General features: G+C 32.3%; 1 protein-coding gene across 1 annotated transcript in view; it reads left to right on the top strand.

Annotated features, from left to right (window-relative positions):
* The window catches only part of Stacl (SH3 and cysteine-rich domain-containing protein), a 94,985-nt gene that overhangs the window by 14,118 nt on the left and 66,424 nt on the right, over positions 1-14,443 (top strand). The gene's annotated exons all lie outside the window — the stretch shown is intronic.

The following is a 14,443-nucleotide window of genomic DNA, read 5'->3' on the forward strand; positions in this document are numbered from 1 at the left end:
AAAAAAGAAACAATTCTACACAGAGAAATAAGTTACAAATATAAAATAAAATTAGTTGACACCCTACTTTGTTTTTAAGAAAATTGCTAATATTACTGAAGTACAGTTGAATTGTCCATTTACCAAACCGATTGAAACTATTAAATAAAAATATTCATATTTTTTATAAGTGTAAAAAGTTAAGCATCAATCGAGTGCTTTGACACTAAGATTCTAAAAAATTCATAAAGTGGAGTTAATCACTTTGGTCTGTAAACGGCTCAATTGTTGATATGTATGTATGTAACGACAATAGCTCCACTTAATCGTAGAAAGGGTCAGTAGTTAGACTCCCCAGACGCCTATAAAACTGTACGTCCGTAAGTCCGTTGATTATAGACTCGTGCTAGTACAACTTTCGAATTAATACATTTTCTCGTAAAAAAATGCGATAACCAACATTTTTAATCCACATTTTGTCCTAATTTTTTCATATAAAACAGTGTTCCTTGGATTTTCTCGTATCAGCACCATCCCCTTAATTTTTTAAAGTTATTTCTTATTTCTAACAATGGAAACGACGAAAGATATACTAACTATATAAAAAAATCAATAAAGTTGTGTAATAAAATTTCATATTTGTCACGGTAAAAAATAACAAATAGTTTGTTTTATTATGCAAGTAACAAAATTCGTTTCCTAGGCATACAATAGACTTGATCTTAAATACTGATTCATATTGCAAAAAAGAAATGGAAAACAGAAATGACTTTCTGCATGTTCATTAAACTTTTAAAAGAGCTTCCACATACGTAATGTTTCCACGGACAATCAAAATGCACATAAAAAACAAAGATGTGAGATACAATTGAGATAAAATCAATACCTTTCCATTCAAACCACAGTTATAAGTCAACCTGTATTAAAGATTCTCCCTTTTTCCCTTCCAAGCCCTACAAGTAGGTACGTACCATGTTTATCTCTTCAATGCTATAAAAACATATCACGAAAAAGACCAGATAGTGTATAACTTTTTATTCGTAATCTTTTTTGGAGTGTGTGAGCGAATCAATTTCACTGAAATGTCCGCAGCTCTGTCAAACCTAATCTTCAGTAATCTGTTTACTTTCGTTTATTTTGAACTCATAAAATTATCGGGAAGCTGTTCTTGCAGAAATTAGCATTTTAAATTTTGAATCGATAATTGAATATGTATCACTTGCCGATTCGAAACCATCAAAGGATTGACGAAAATTCTTGAAAATTTTAAAGCTGCAATTGGTAGAAAATCATTGCTGAAGAATCTTTCGGCGAACAAAATTTTATTCGAATATAAATCAATCCAGCACGTTTGTCCAGATTTAAATTTCTATTCTCTTAACAGAGCAGAGGTCGAAAGGTGTTCTTTAGGTGTACACGAATATGGCGGACGATCCAATCTACTTTTTTTTCACTGTGCTCTCTCGTGGCTTCGAACCGTTGGAAACTCGTTTCCAGGCTTGAAAAGTTCCCAATTCATTTTACTTGTCTCTCGATTAAATTGCGAAAACGTTTTCAGATGGAGAAGCCAGATCCAAGATTTAATTGTTTATTTCTTGAGACGAAATTACAATTTTTGTACTTTGCCGTTGCAGCGTCAGGAAGGCTTGGTACAACAGGTGGGACGATACGATTATAACATTTCTTGGTAATAATTTTATTTAAATCACAATCTACAATGAGCACAAAAAAGTTTCCATAGTCCTTGTAAGCTACAAGACTTAATTTTCTACAATGTCCTTGTTCCATTTCTTCCTATCGATTTAATCAAACTTATGAGCGTAATTATAGTATCTGTGACTGCGTTTCAGATTTTTATTTTGTAAAAAGATTTCTTTGTTACTTTTAGATACTGAAAAACTAGTAAAAGTACATAATAATATAAATTGTCAATAATTGTTCTGTAAATTCAATCTCAAATGGAAACATGTAATCTAACGTCAGTTATACAATTTTGAAATGTGAGTAAGCGCCACAGAAAATACTTGATACAATATTTCGAAAATTTAATTAGTTTCCTGTCATTCATTTGTCAAGTCGTTAATACAAATAATAAAACTTAAAAATTATTCTATTATCTCTCATTTTTCAAAAAGAAAAATAAATTTGTTTTTCTTCCCAACTGTGAGGTATAAGAGTGCTCTTATAAAGTATAAGAGTGTAAGTGCAACAGACAAAAAATAGACTTCGATACCCCTTAAATAAAAAACCATTTTCAAAGAAATAGATGACGGAGGGTAACAGCAGGTTAACACAGACGAAGTCTAATAGCTCTTTTGTAAAATTAATTGCACCTCGTGCATCAAGTATCGGCTGTGTGATCAATTCACAAAGCAGTGCCACTAGGTTCATTATCTAGCTTGTATGGATACTGTCTTCATTCTTTCAAGTTGTAATTGCGTTCAAATTATGATCAAATTATGCAACGGCACGTGGTCCTCATGGTTCGGTGAACGTGCTTGACTCCTTACTCTCGAATAATCGTAAAACTACGTGCTTTACGAATTTATGAAAGATTTGAAGAAAAATGAAGTACGTGACAGGATTTCAAATTAAGTAAACATAGCTTTAAGATACTTCTGATAAACAATTAATACTTTGATTTAATGTAGTATTAATAGTAATGCTTTTGACTCTGTAACTTCTAGGTTTCATGAAATTTTTAAAAAGGTAGTACAGGACAGTAAACCTACATTATTAAACAACATAATCAAATAAAAACTAGCAATATGTTACATCAATTTTTTTAAAGAAACCTTTCTTTAAGGTATGTCATTTGTTACTTTTGTCCCTTGTTACATTCGTTCTGTGTTACGTTTGTCTCTGGTCTCCCCTACAATAAACAAGACACATACGGAATAGTCGAATCATTACTTATACATATGTGTAATATTTACAATTTCAGAGTTTCAAATAAAATGAAAGTTTGAACACTACGAAAAGCGTGTAAGAATGTAACAAAAATAAACAAATTGGAACGAAGCTCGAAGTATCACAAATATAGCAAAAAACACAGGAAAAAAGTGAGTAAAAGCAAATGAATGGATGGTGATCCAATTAAGATGCATTTCCTATGTCTATTTCTCTATTTGTTTCTCCAACGAAGTAGGATTTCTAATGGCAATGTTTCCAATGCGTGGAACGTATAAAGAAGAGAGAACAGATACACACAGCGCAAAAATATAGAGGTGTATTGCCGTGCATTGAATTCAGTTTGCAACGCAAAGTTTGTCAATAAAAAAATATAGGTTTCCAGTTACGGTATTCTGAACACGTCGCTTATCAGAGGAAAAAACAGTAGCAAAATACAAAAAGGGTTCAGAGAACCGTGAAGATATATTATACATATATATCGCCTACTTTTCACCGCAAAATTAGTTGCATACAAAATATTAAATTCTGTTTTTGATCACAATTGCCACAAATTTACACTGTGGCTCTAAAGTAAAACCAGGGTTACCTTGTACGGGTTAGTTACCCTTGTGCAACTTTAAAAATCCACCCACCCCCCTTTTCGCCTCAGAAATCAATAAAAACAAATGAAAAAGTAAATATTTTAATAATCATAATATTACTATAATAGTAATTTATAATTATAACTATCTTTTGCCATGTTGCTATAAAAAATATTGTACGTTATTAAATACGACTGCTTTGTAATAGTGAAGCTAAAACTGTGCATCTTCTAATTTAATGTTTCTTATCACAAATAACTTAATAGTTCTTTAAATACGGAATAACGAGCTGTATCGAATAATGCTTTAAAAAATGTATGGGTTTATTTTTAAAAACAGATAAAATAACTCATGATGTTTGAATAAAAAGAAATTTTTACTTTTATAAATTTTTAAAATTTTAAATGCAAAAATCATCGATGTACCCTCTATATAATTAAAATATAAACATATCCTTGTAATTTTCTACAATCAAGTCATAAATGATTAACCGTTTTCTTCAAAATGGCCACAATTACTTGTCCTACTGCAACGACTTGTTACGACCACTTCTTTCCACTAATATATGTGTATCAGTATTCAATAAGGTTGAATAACGAATATAATTGTAGTCGAATAAATTTGTTTCGAATAACGTTAGATATTTATTCGCGACTAACGAATAATTTTTCAACGAATAAAGTCGTTATACGTTATTCACGAATAAATATGAAGCTTTTTATTACGTACGTCTTAAAGACACACTACACAGTCGTCTTAAAGACGTATTTCTTTGTGTGATCGTCTTTAAGATGTGTTATAAATGTCTTTTGAGACGTCCTGAAGACATACTGATTTGTAACTTTGAACATCTTAAAGGCGAATTTTGGACAGTTTTAGGAGTTTAAGACGTTTCTGTGCACTGTGGGTTACAATGTCACCCCTATGATTAGCCGCCCTTGTGTGGTGAACAACCTGCTCATCTATACCTTGTAGCCCTAAGCAAAACGACCTATGTTTCATTTTCAAAAAATTTGAATTAAGACCGCAAGTGAGATATAGAATTTATATTTCTAAACAGATGAAAATGCACTAAAAGAATTTTCTAACTCAAAAATAATCGTTCAGAAAGTCAGAAGTCCATAAGACAGTATTGAAGTTGAAAACTTCAAAACGCCAATATTTCTAAAAGGTTTTACAACCACAAATATAAAGACATAATACTGAAGAGAGTCTCGATTGCAACCCAGAAAACAGGAAGGAGAAATCAAGAACGATGCTAAAGGAATGCTAGAAGCAGTACAAAGTTGTTTTTCTCAAAGTTTTCTATGGCAAACTATCGCTACGAAAAGAGCACTCCTAATAAAAATAATTGCGGCCACTGGAAGCCCGTCGAGTTGATTCGATTCGATGGCGGATGAATGCATCTGGAACATACTGTTAGCTTTCCATATCGACAAAGTTGTGTCGAGGATTTCTTGAAGCACCATGTTGAACAGGAGGAGCGAAGAGGGAAGAAGAGAAACGGGGCAGGCCGAAGAGCCAGATAATTGAGCGAGTGCTCCAATTATTTAGCCGTGGAATGGAATAGCGATTGTATGCGAGCTTTTTTAATCCAATATTGTAACGCGATTTTTGAACTTTTCGAGATGCCTTTTAAAATGCCTTTCGTCCGCGTGCTCTTCATCGCAGGCTAATGAATTAGGTTAGGTTTATTGAAGAAGGCGCACTTTTTGAAGGGACAGCGAGGACATGAATGAAAGGAGGCACTTATGAGACGTAAATCCTGTAGAATTATGATAATTATTTAATTCAATGCAGATGAGAAAAATTATGCTTTAATTCCTCCATTTTTAAAAAATTTATTTTATTTGAATATTCTTATAGTCCAAAAAATTATTACAACTAGAATTACCAAAAAAGTGAAAATAACTGGTGCCATAAAATATTTATTGTAAATAATTCTTTCAACCTGTCTGTTGATTCGTGTATTTTTCTTTTTTAATCTATATTGCATGCAATTTATGTTATACTTACTTATTTTGTTTTATATTTATTAAAATTTTTTATCAATACTTACATTTAGGACAAATACTTTCTTAAAGCTGCATAAAGTTGGCTGTTTATATTGATTTATCTTCTCTTACCTTATTATTATTTTACGTTTCGTACTACTCGCAGTATAGGTAATATTACTTAATAACCATACTTCATAATGATTTTAATTTAAACAGGAATCTAGTTTACTTATAATTAAATTTTCTTTAAAATTCACACATGCAAATTTAATAATCCTGTATGAACAAATTCATGAGGTATTACACGTAGAAACACTATTTCCTACGAGTACATATTTTTTAAAAAGCCTTCTAGGTACATATTCCACTTTTTCTAATGAAAATACGTATACATTAATATTCCATTTCAGAGTCGAATGCGATGATACTTTGAGCCAGTAATCTCTCCATTTATTCATTTTCTAAAATTATAATCGCCTCGATTATCCCAAAATAACCAGTAATCTGTTAGCGAGCATTGAAAAGGCTTGATAATGACTGCAACTCTTTGCCGAACGAAAACCATTGGAACTCTGCTCTTCGATAGTCCATCGGAAGGACTGATGAAAAGCTCCCGTAAATTCTCTTCCTTGCGCGGACAGAAAGGACACTGTCGACGGTGCGCGTAATTACGTGAAACAGCTTATCGCAATTTGCATAACCCTTTATGAAGCATTTCCGCGGGACAGGTGGATCGTCAAGAATAATCATCGGACGTGCTCCTCTGCGATAGCCCGTAGCGGCGTTCAATTACTTAAAAAGGTCTTTTCGACTGGGTTATCAGCGCGCAACGGCCAGGTAGAATTTAAACGCGAAGACCTCGCATATTTTTTCATTCCCATTCTCTGGTTTCGCACGGAGATAATAATGGCATCATTCGCTGTGGAGGATGAACTTTTAAGAGAAATTAACAAGGCTTTTACTCTAGAGAACGTTATTAATCCTCCGAGATTCGAGACACACTTATGGAACCAGCTGTTGTGTTTTTAATCCATGAATGAAGTAGGGAAGTTTCTATTTTAGCAATTCTTTTTTATTGCTAGGGAAAGATTGAATGAAAAAACTAAAGAATCAAATAGTAAAATACTATACACGTATTGCATGCTATACACATATTATAACATGTAATGAAAGTCTGTTAAAAATTTTTTGTTTGAATTAGATTTTCAATCGGTCATGAAGGACATTTATAAATCGAAATATTAAGGCTAGGAGGGGGTAAGAAAAAAGTAAAACATTAAAATAAAAGGGATTTTCGGCAATTTTTTTATAACATAAAACCTTGATGAAACCTATCGTCACTTTCCATATACAAAGTGTTCCTTATTTTAACGATAATATTTCAGAAGCATAATCTATTTACAAACAAAAATAAGAAAAACATTTTATATAAAGTTTGCTTATAAATGATTTATTACAAAGTTACAAAAATATTCCGCAATATGTGAACATCGTTAACAATTTTTTATATCATTTCAATTACCTACATCAATGCAAGCTTGACATCGAGCATTGTAAATTTCTTTACGATTTCACGAACAAAAATAAAAAGTGTACAGTAGAGAAGTAAGTACACGCGATAAATTAATTCAACCAATTAATAATTCTGTTGTCCATATTCTCAAATATTTCAAGATATCAATATTTTTTTTGTTGCAATTTGTTAACTTTTTTAAACTAATTGAATGTTATTCTCCATGGTCCTTCCCTGTCGATAGTATTGATAGGCGTATAGTATAGCATCATTTTAGTATGATCTAGGAAAAAGGTCAAATGGAGTTTTTTTCGTTATAGAATTATGCATTGTAACAACCTAAATCTTGTTTTAAAAAATACAACATTAATGATAATACACGGCTCTGAAGGCAAAGAAATAATCTTTGCATACAATTTTTATTTTGATTATACAATAAACATAATTTGAATAATTAATCAGATAGGTTCGTATGATAAGGTACTTATAGTTAATTATATGTATGTTTTGAATTAGCTATAATGCAAGCGAGAATCTCCTTTCAAAAACGACTTAAAACTTTGATTTGAAATATGTATACTACGCTCTTAATATGTAAAAGCATTGTTTTATGCATTATAAAAGAAATCGATTTTTTGAACCATTACTTGAGTCTCCCCCCTTAAATAAAAGAAATAGAACGATTTAAATAAGAAGCAATCTTCAATAATAAAAGTAGTAAATAGTGATAAATGTATATATATATATTTATGCGAACAGAAAATGCTTTCGATTCGAATATTTCAGCTAGATTGAGCCGATGGCAAATGTTTTATAATCGCATCGGATTTTTCGCTTATTTAAACTCTACACAGAAAACAAAATTGTAATACAGATCTTGCAAAAGTTTCCTAAGTAAATATAAACAGTGTAAACTTTTGTAAGTTCTGTTATAGACGTTTATAAAATTACGAAAAGTAGCTTGACTACAGTAAGAGCAGCATTGTTAAATTTACAAAGTCGACTCTTACCGATCCTGTTAATATCATATCTGTCAGAGTTGTTTTATATATTTTATAAAAGACTTGAATAATTTCAGTCTAACACATTTTCCGTGTAACTTGGTACGTGACTATGTTTTCTAATTTTACTTGGTCTTTATTAACACTTGATGAATATGAATAATTTGCTAAACAATAATGCTGCGTTAGTCCAAGTGAGCGAATGCTCGTTCTCCTCCCACCTTCAGCAAAAGTCAATTAGGTAGAGGAGAGTGGGGACAAAAGTAACATTTTTTACGTTTGGCCTAGCTGAAATATGGGGACAAAAGCAATACTAATTGTTTTGAGGAAGACAAAGTAAAAATATTTTTTTCGATGCAGTAATAGAATATTTTATTGTAAAACACGATAGAAACAAGCATTTATATGAACGTATTTTAAGTAACGATAACAAAGATATATATTTATATAACGAGAGATAAAATGCATAAATAACTTCATATGTATATTTCTTTGGTATCGTGTATTGGTTTAATAATATTTGTTACCTACTCTAAATTACAATTATGACATATCTAATGAAGATCATTTATGGTGTAGTCTTTATAGAAGCAACCCTTACAATTTGTACATTGGATTCACTTCTCTCTCGAACAGCTTTCAATGAAGAGCTCCAAACAAACCAGACACATACAATCATTGTTATGAGGAGAATTCCTATTCTGTATGCTATTTTGCTTGTTATCAATATGTACCCATTAAACTTCCATGTGGACAAAATAGTAACATTACTTTCATCCCCATAGTGATGTGTTACTTTTGTCTCCATAGTGACGTGTTACTTTTGCCCCAACCCACGTTTTTTAGAATAAAAATGTTATACCCCATAAACTACAAAAAGCCTATAATAAATAAATGTAAGAAGTTATAAAGACATTATCTAAAATTTCTCTGACAAATAGTTGTTTCAATATTCAGGCTCGATGCACATGAGCGATATTTTAACGCACGATCTCGTTGCGCTCGTATATCTGTCTTCATTGTTTGTCATTGGAAAAACAAAGAAAAATATATGATCGTAACAAGATTGAGAGTCAAAATATCGCTCGTGTGCATCGGGCCTTATAGTTTATACATGAATATTAACAGAAAAACTAAAAGAATAGAGCTTGATATGAAGGATGTAAATATCTACACAAGTAAATATTCAGCTTGACTATTTACAATTCGCGTTACTGCACAGCTTCGATTGATGAAATAAAAGAAATATTACTATACATATGTAACTGTGTAAAACAATTTTTTTGGAAATGTTTGTGGAAGAGGGGACGAGACTTGTCACTTTCATGACGTCATTACCTTTATCCTCACTCTCCGCTATTACGAATGAATAAAACCGACAACTGAATGAAAAAATGCTCGTCTCACTTGAATTTTGCTGAAGTGAGGGAACAAGAAGTATTCGTTTACGTGATTTAAACGTGCCATAACAAAACAAACGTTATATGTATATCACATTTGCTTTTTTCACAAAATTTATAACTTGGCTGAACATAATATATCTTACGAGTATGTATATTGTAAATGTATCTTAGTAGATCATAAAACAATACATATTACCTAACAAAATTAGAAACAAATTTGTTATATAATATAGACTATCCCATGTAATAAACATAGATTTGTCATACATATAATATATGGACGAAATATTTGCAATTTTTGTTATGGTTCGAGTTTACAAAAACTTTTCACGAGTATACATATAGTGTGTATCTATTCAATTCAGATGTGAGAGCTGGAATATAAGAATGTTATCTTGATTGATTGGTCGATTTTCGCATAAGGCCGTACGCTTTCTTACGTGCTTAATGGGGCGCGAGCTTCCCTTGGGATTGCGTGAATGCTTATAACGGGAAGTCTATTGGAAATTGATGAGCACATAATATAAATATTTGTTTGGCGGAAGGAACGACTGTAATACAAGATAACGTTGAATACACGAAGGGTAGATAAAGTATAAGAACACATAAATACGAATTTAAGGGTTAAGTTAAGTGCATAGGTATCCACGAATTCAGGAATTCTAGAGTTTTGGGATTATTGGAAAAATAGCGGAAGTACGAAAGAGTAAAGGAAAAAATAGGAAGTAAAGAAAGATGATCAAATTATATTTCATTAAAGTTGTTCTACTATTTCAGTTGGGTAGAATTCCATGCTTATAAAATTTGTAAGGATTCTATAGAAATTAAGAATATTCCATAGAAATTTGAATTGTAGTGGAATTCTCTAAAATTTTCTAATATTTATTAGTATCTATTTATTCAATTCAATTCAACATTCTTCAGAATTGTATGCAATTCCATGCAATTCGCTGAAATTTATGAAGTATTAAACAGAATTTCCTGGGCTGGTATAAAATTCAATGAAATTCATATGGTGTTAAACGCAGCTTTACTAGGATATTTTGCGAATTTTAGTGGTTCTCTGGAATTCTTTGAAGTTCTATTGAACTTTTTGGCATTCATTTAAATTCTCTGGGATTGTTCCGACATGTTTTACAAATAATTGTAACTTCGCTAGCAATCTCTAAGAATTATGTCAAACAAAACAAAATTTATTCAGCAAAAACCATCAGACGGAAAAGTTCACATTGGAAAATACAACCGCTTTTACGAGTAAAACCAATATTCTTGACATAAGACTAAATGGATTCATTCACTCGTAAAATTGGTGGCATCAGAAACAACTTGATTCGCCCAAGAAAATCTAATTTGCCTCTCGCGCGAAAAACCCTCCAACTATAGAGAAGCTACCTATTAAAAAGAGAATCGGATCCGGTTGTATTTAGCGTCGGCCATTGAAGTGCATTCAAATCGGATTTAAATCACCTGTAACGATTTGCATGACGTCTAGGTTCTCGAATCACGGGAATAAGAGGACGTTTTCGTCTTTATTCGGTCGTTGAATAAGTCGTTTACCCTGCGAACAGAGTTCGCCCCCTTTACGGCGGAACAAACGCAGCCTGGAGCGTGTTGAAACGAGTTTCATTAATAATTCATGAAAGCGGTCACAGTATAACGATTATTTAAATGCACTCGAGATAGTCTTTGATTCGGGGGATGTCAATGAAAACGAAAAGAAACGTAGGTATCTATCAACTATCAAAGCGGTAATGGACAAAACATTGCCATTACGAGAATAAAGCTTACAGAAATATAGGTATCTTAAACGTAAGAAGCTCTTTGAAATCCTCTTATTTTTTGTCTCAAAGTCGAAGATATTAAAGAACGAGACATGAATGGCTGCAAAAGTATACTTCTTTTGTTTTATGAGAAGGTTTAGGTTGCGTAGACTATAAGACTATTAGTGACGGTGAATATCTTATATTCCTTAGATAATTATGTTAGTACCCAGGTATGTATGTTATGCAGAATGTTCGAGAACCAGTGGAATGTAAAAAAATAAGTTGAGAATATGGAATACAATTTTTGCATCGATTTGTTTTTGAAAAAGTGATTCCCAATTTTGATTTGGAACGTGTCTATGCAAGTTTTAGGCGGTAAAGGGATATACAACGAGTTTCCAAACATGTAGGATATTTTTGGAGGGTAGATTCTAAACACAAAGACAATGAAAAGAGTTCATGTGCACATATGTCCAGAACTGTCTAGTTTTTTAATTAGTTACATGTACACTATTTTACATTGCGTACGATGTGACACTTTATGCTTCATGGTCGTGTGCACTCATTTAAAAAGCTGGAATATCTCTAGACCTACTATGACATTTTCATTTTGGTTGTGTCTAGAATCTATTCTGAAAAAGTGTATTATGTTTTTGTTATGTTTTATGGATTCTGCGCCAGTATCTTACGCAATATAGAATAACGTGTAGCAAAAAACTAGACGTTTTCGGGCATATGTGCACATACACTTCTTTTTATTGTTTTCATCTTTAGAACCTATCCTCCAAAAATATCCCACATGTTTGGAAACACCCTGTACAGAATAAGAGGAACATTCGCAGTCTGACCACTAACCCACTCTACTGTAAAGTAGAAGCACTTCTCTTACTGTGTGTATGCCTCAGGCGCATAAAATTGTACTTCGGTGCACGCGTTCTCGGCTGTAATTCAAAGTCAATTTTCCAAAAATCGAAGCACGATGTCAGTATATCGTATTCCCTATTTTTCGATGTAATTTTTTATATGGAATCGCTAGTTTTGCGCTTATATTACTAATTCTTGGACATTCTCTATAATTCTATATAATTTCCACAATTAAACCTTCTTATACAAGCAGGTTTATTTGAGTTAAAGTAGTGTATTTACAATTTATGTTTGAGGTGTGAATATTATTTCAAGATCCAAGTTGTATTTGTGTCATTCTAATAGTAGATGATTTATAGGCATATATTTCTTGCGTGTCTCTTTCTGAGATCCTGGCATACGATTTCTCTCAGGCTATACAAGTTTAAAACTGATTGTTATAAAAAAGATATACGTCAGCTAATTAATTGGTGGATAAATAATTATTATACGATAGATGAAAAATCATATAGTTATGTATCTAACTGGTAAATATGTGACGTCAGATTTTGTTTACATAATCTTTCTTATTCACAGTAATCATCGCAATCATTTACTATACATATTTTTATATATATGCAAAATAGTCTTTTACGACTATATGAGACTCAAAGAATTTTAGCAAAATTGAGAAAATGGTTTGTTTATTAATTCGATTAAGTTGTTCATATAAACTACGTTTTAAGAAAAACGATTGTGCTGTTACGAAAATATATTTACCAAAAAAGGGATCATTAAAGTGATACTGACGCTAATATTATCTCGCATAAAAAAGATAGTAACTTTTATACCTATTTAACTTTCTTTATTATCTATATTGGTTTTCAAAAAAATTGGCAAATTAGATTTTTCATTCTTAACTATGAAAGCTATTTTCAGGCTGTAAACATAAACTTGAAGAGATATCAAAAATACATGTTAGTAATTTTCGCTGCTTTACCTGCATGCAATATTCGAGCGAAATCTGAGCGTATTAATGAGGCCTGCTCTTTGTAACTTTGATGGTGTAACGATGTCTACACGAATTATTGTCTACTCCAGTACTAACTTGTACTTGTACCACGAGTATAATTCCTTGTTATGCGCCAACTTTCAATTGCGTCCTTATTAATTTATTTCCTCAATTCAATTCTTTTGTAGAAAATGTGGGACAGTTTTAGAGGGTAAATTCTATACACGACGATAATGAAAGAAGTTCATGTGCACATATGCCCGGAAACGCTTAGTTTTTTTTTGTTTATACATTGTTCTGATACATCTAAAATTCATAACGTTGCTCCACTTATTTAAAGGACCAGGATATTTCTGGACCCAATAAGGTCTTAAGGGGGCTAGAGCACAGTACAGGCAAGTATACGTTTAACGCCTCGCGTAATATAAAATAACTGGGCATATATACATATGAATTTTTTTCATTATTTTTGTGTCTAATACCTCTGGGGCTTTGTTCTAATTGAATATCATACAACGACAAAATCGTTGCGACAAATTCGGCTGATGTCGATAAACAATGAATCATATGAATGTAGTGGTATTTACAATGTGACACATGTAACTGTTATTGGTTTGTGTACTATCAGTGTTTGTCGGTCGGTTGGATTTATCGCATGTCGCACATCCAGTTAGAACATAGGATGAAGCTGGGTCCCGCTAAGGTGGATTTAGTGTCGTCTGTACCATTTTAATCCAGTCTAGAGAAAAAATCCTTACAGCTAAGATGGTCAAGTGAAGTCTTTTATACTCATTCCAATGATTCTGGTAAAGGATGAGGGCTAATTCGTCCGTGCTTAGACGCTTAATTGTGGTGGCTACTTGAGAGTGGATAGTTTGCTCGATGAAGTACTATGGCCTAAGGGCTGAAATGTCTTTGAGATCTTCGCAATGGAACGACATCATCTGTATAGGACCTGTCCTCCAAAAGTGTTGCAGTACATGTATTATGCTTCATGCATTCTAGGCTAGCGTTTTACACATTACAAAGTTTTTTAAACGTAACTGAAGCTTCCAAGCATATGTGCACACAAATTCATTCCATTGTCTACGAATGTAGAATCTATCTTACAAAAGTATGTCACACTTTCTAATATACCCTTACGTTTCACTTGATTTTGTATGTTATCGCACTAGAACGGCGTTGGAAATCTACTTAAAAAAATAGAAATAAAGGTCCTCAAAAAGGAATCATTCAGTCACGAATGATGAATCCATTTTTAAAAATGAAAGATCTCACAACAATGAAATCTTTGAAAACTACTGCAGCTCACTCTGTCGCAAGAATCTCTATATCCTACCTTCCACCTACCCACCGCTGCTTCTCAAAGCAACACAACCAATCTAAAACTTTCCAAACTATTGCCAACAAACGTTCGAACTGCTAACAAAAGAGATCT

The sequence above is a fragment of the Calliopsis andreniformis genome, chromosome 6, assembly GCF_051401765.1.
Source record: "Calliopsis andreniformis isolate RMS-2024a chromosome 6, iyCalAndr_principal, whole genome shotgun sequence".
Taxonomy (NCBI): Eukaryota; Metazoa; Arthropoda; class Insecta; order Hymenoptera; family Andrenidae; genus Calliopsis; species Calliopsis andreniformis.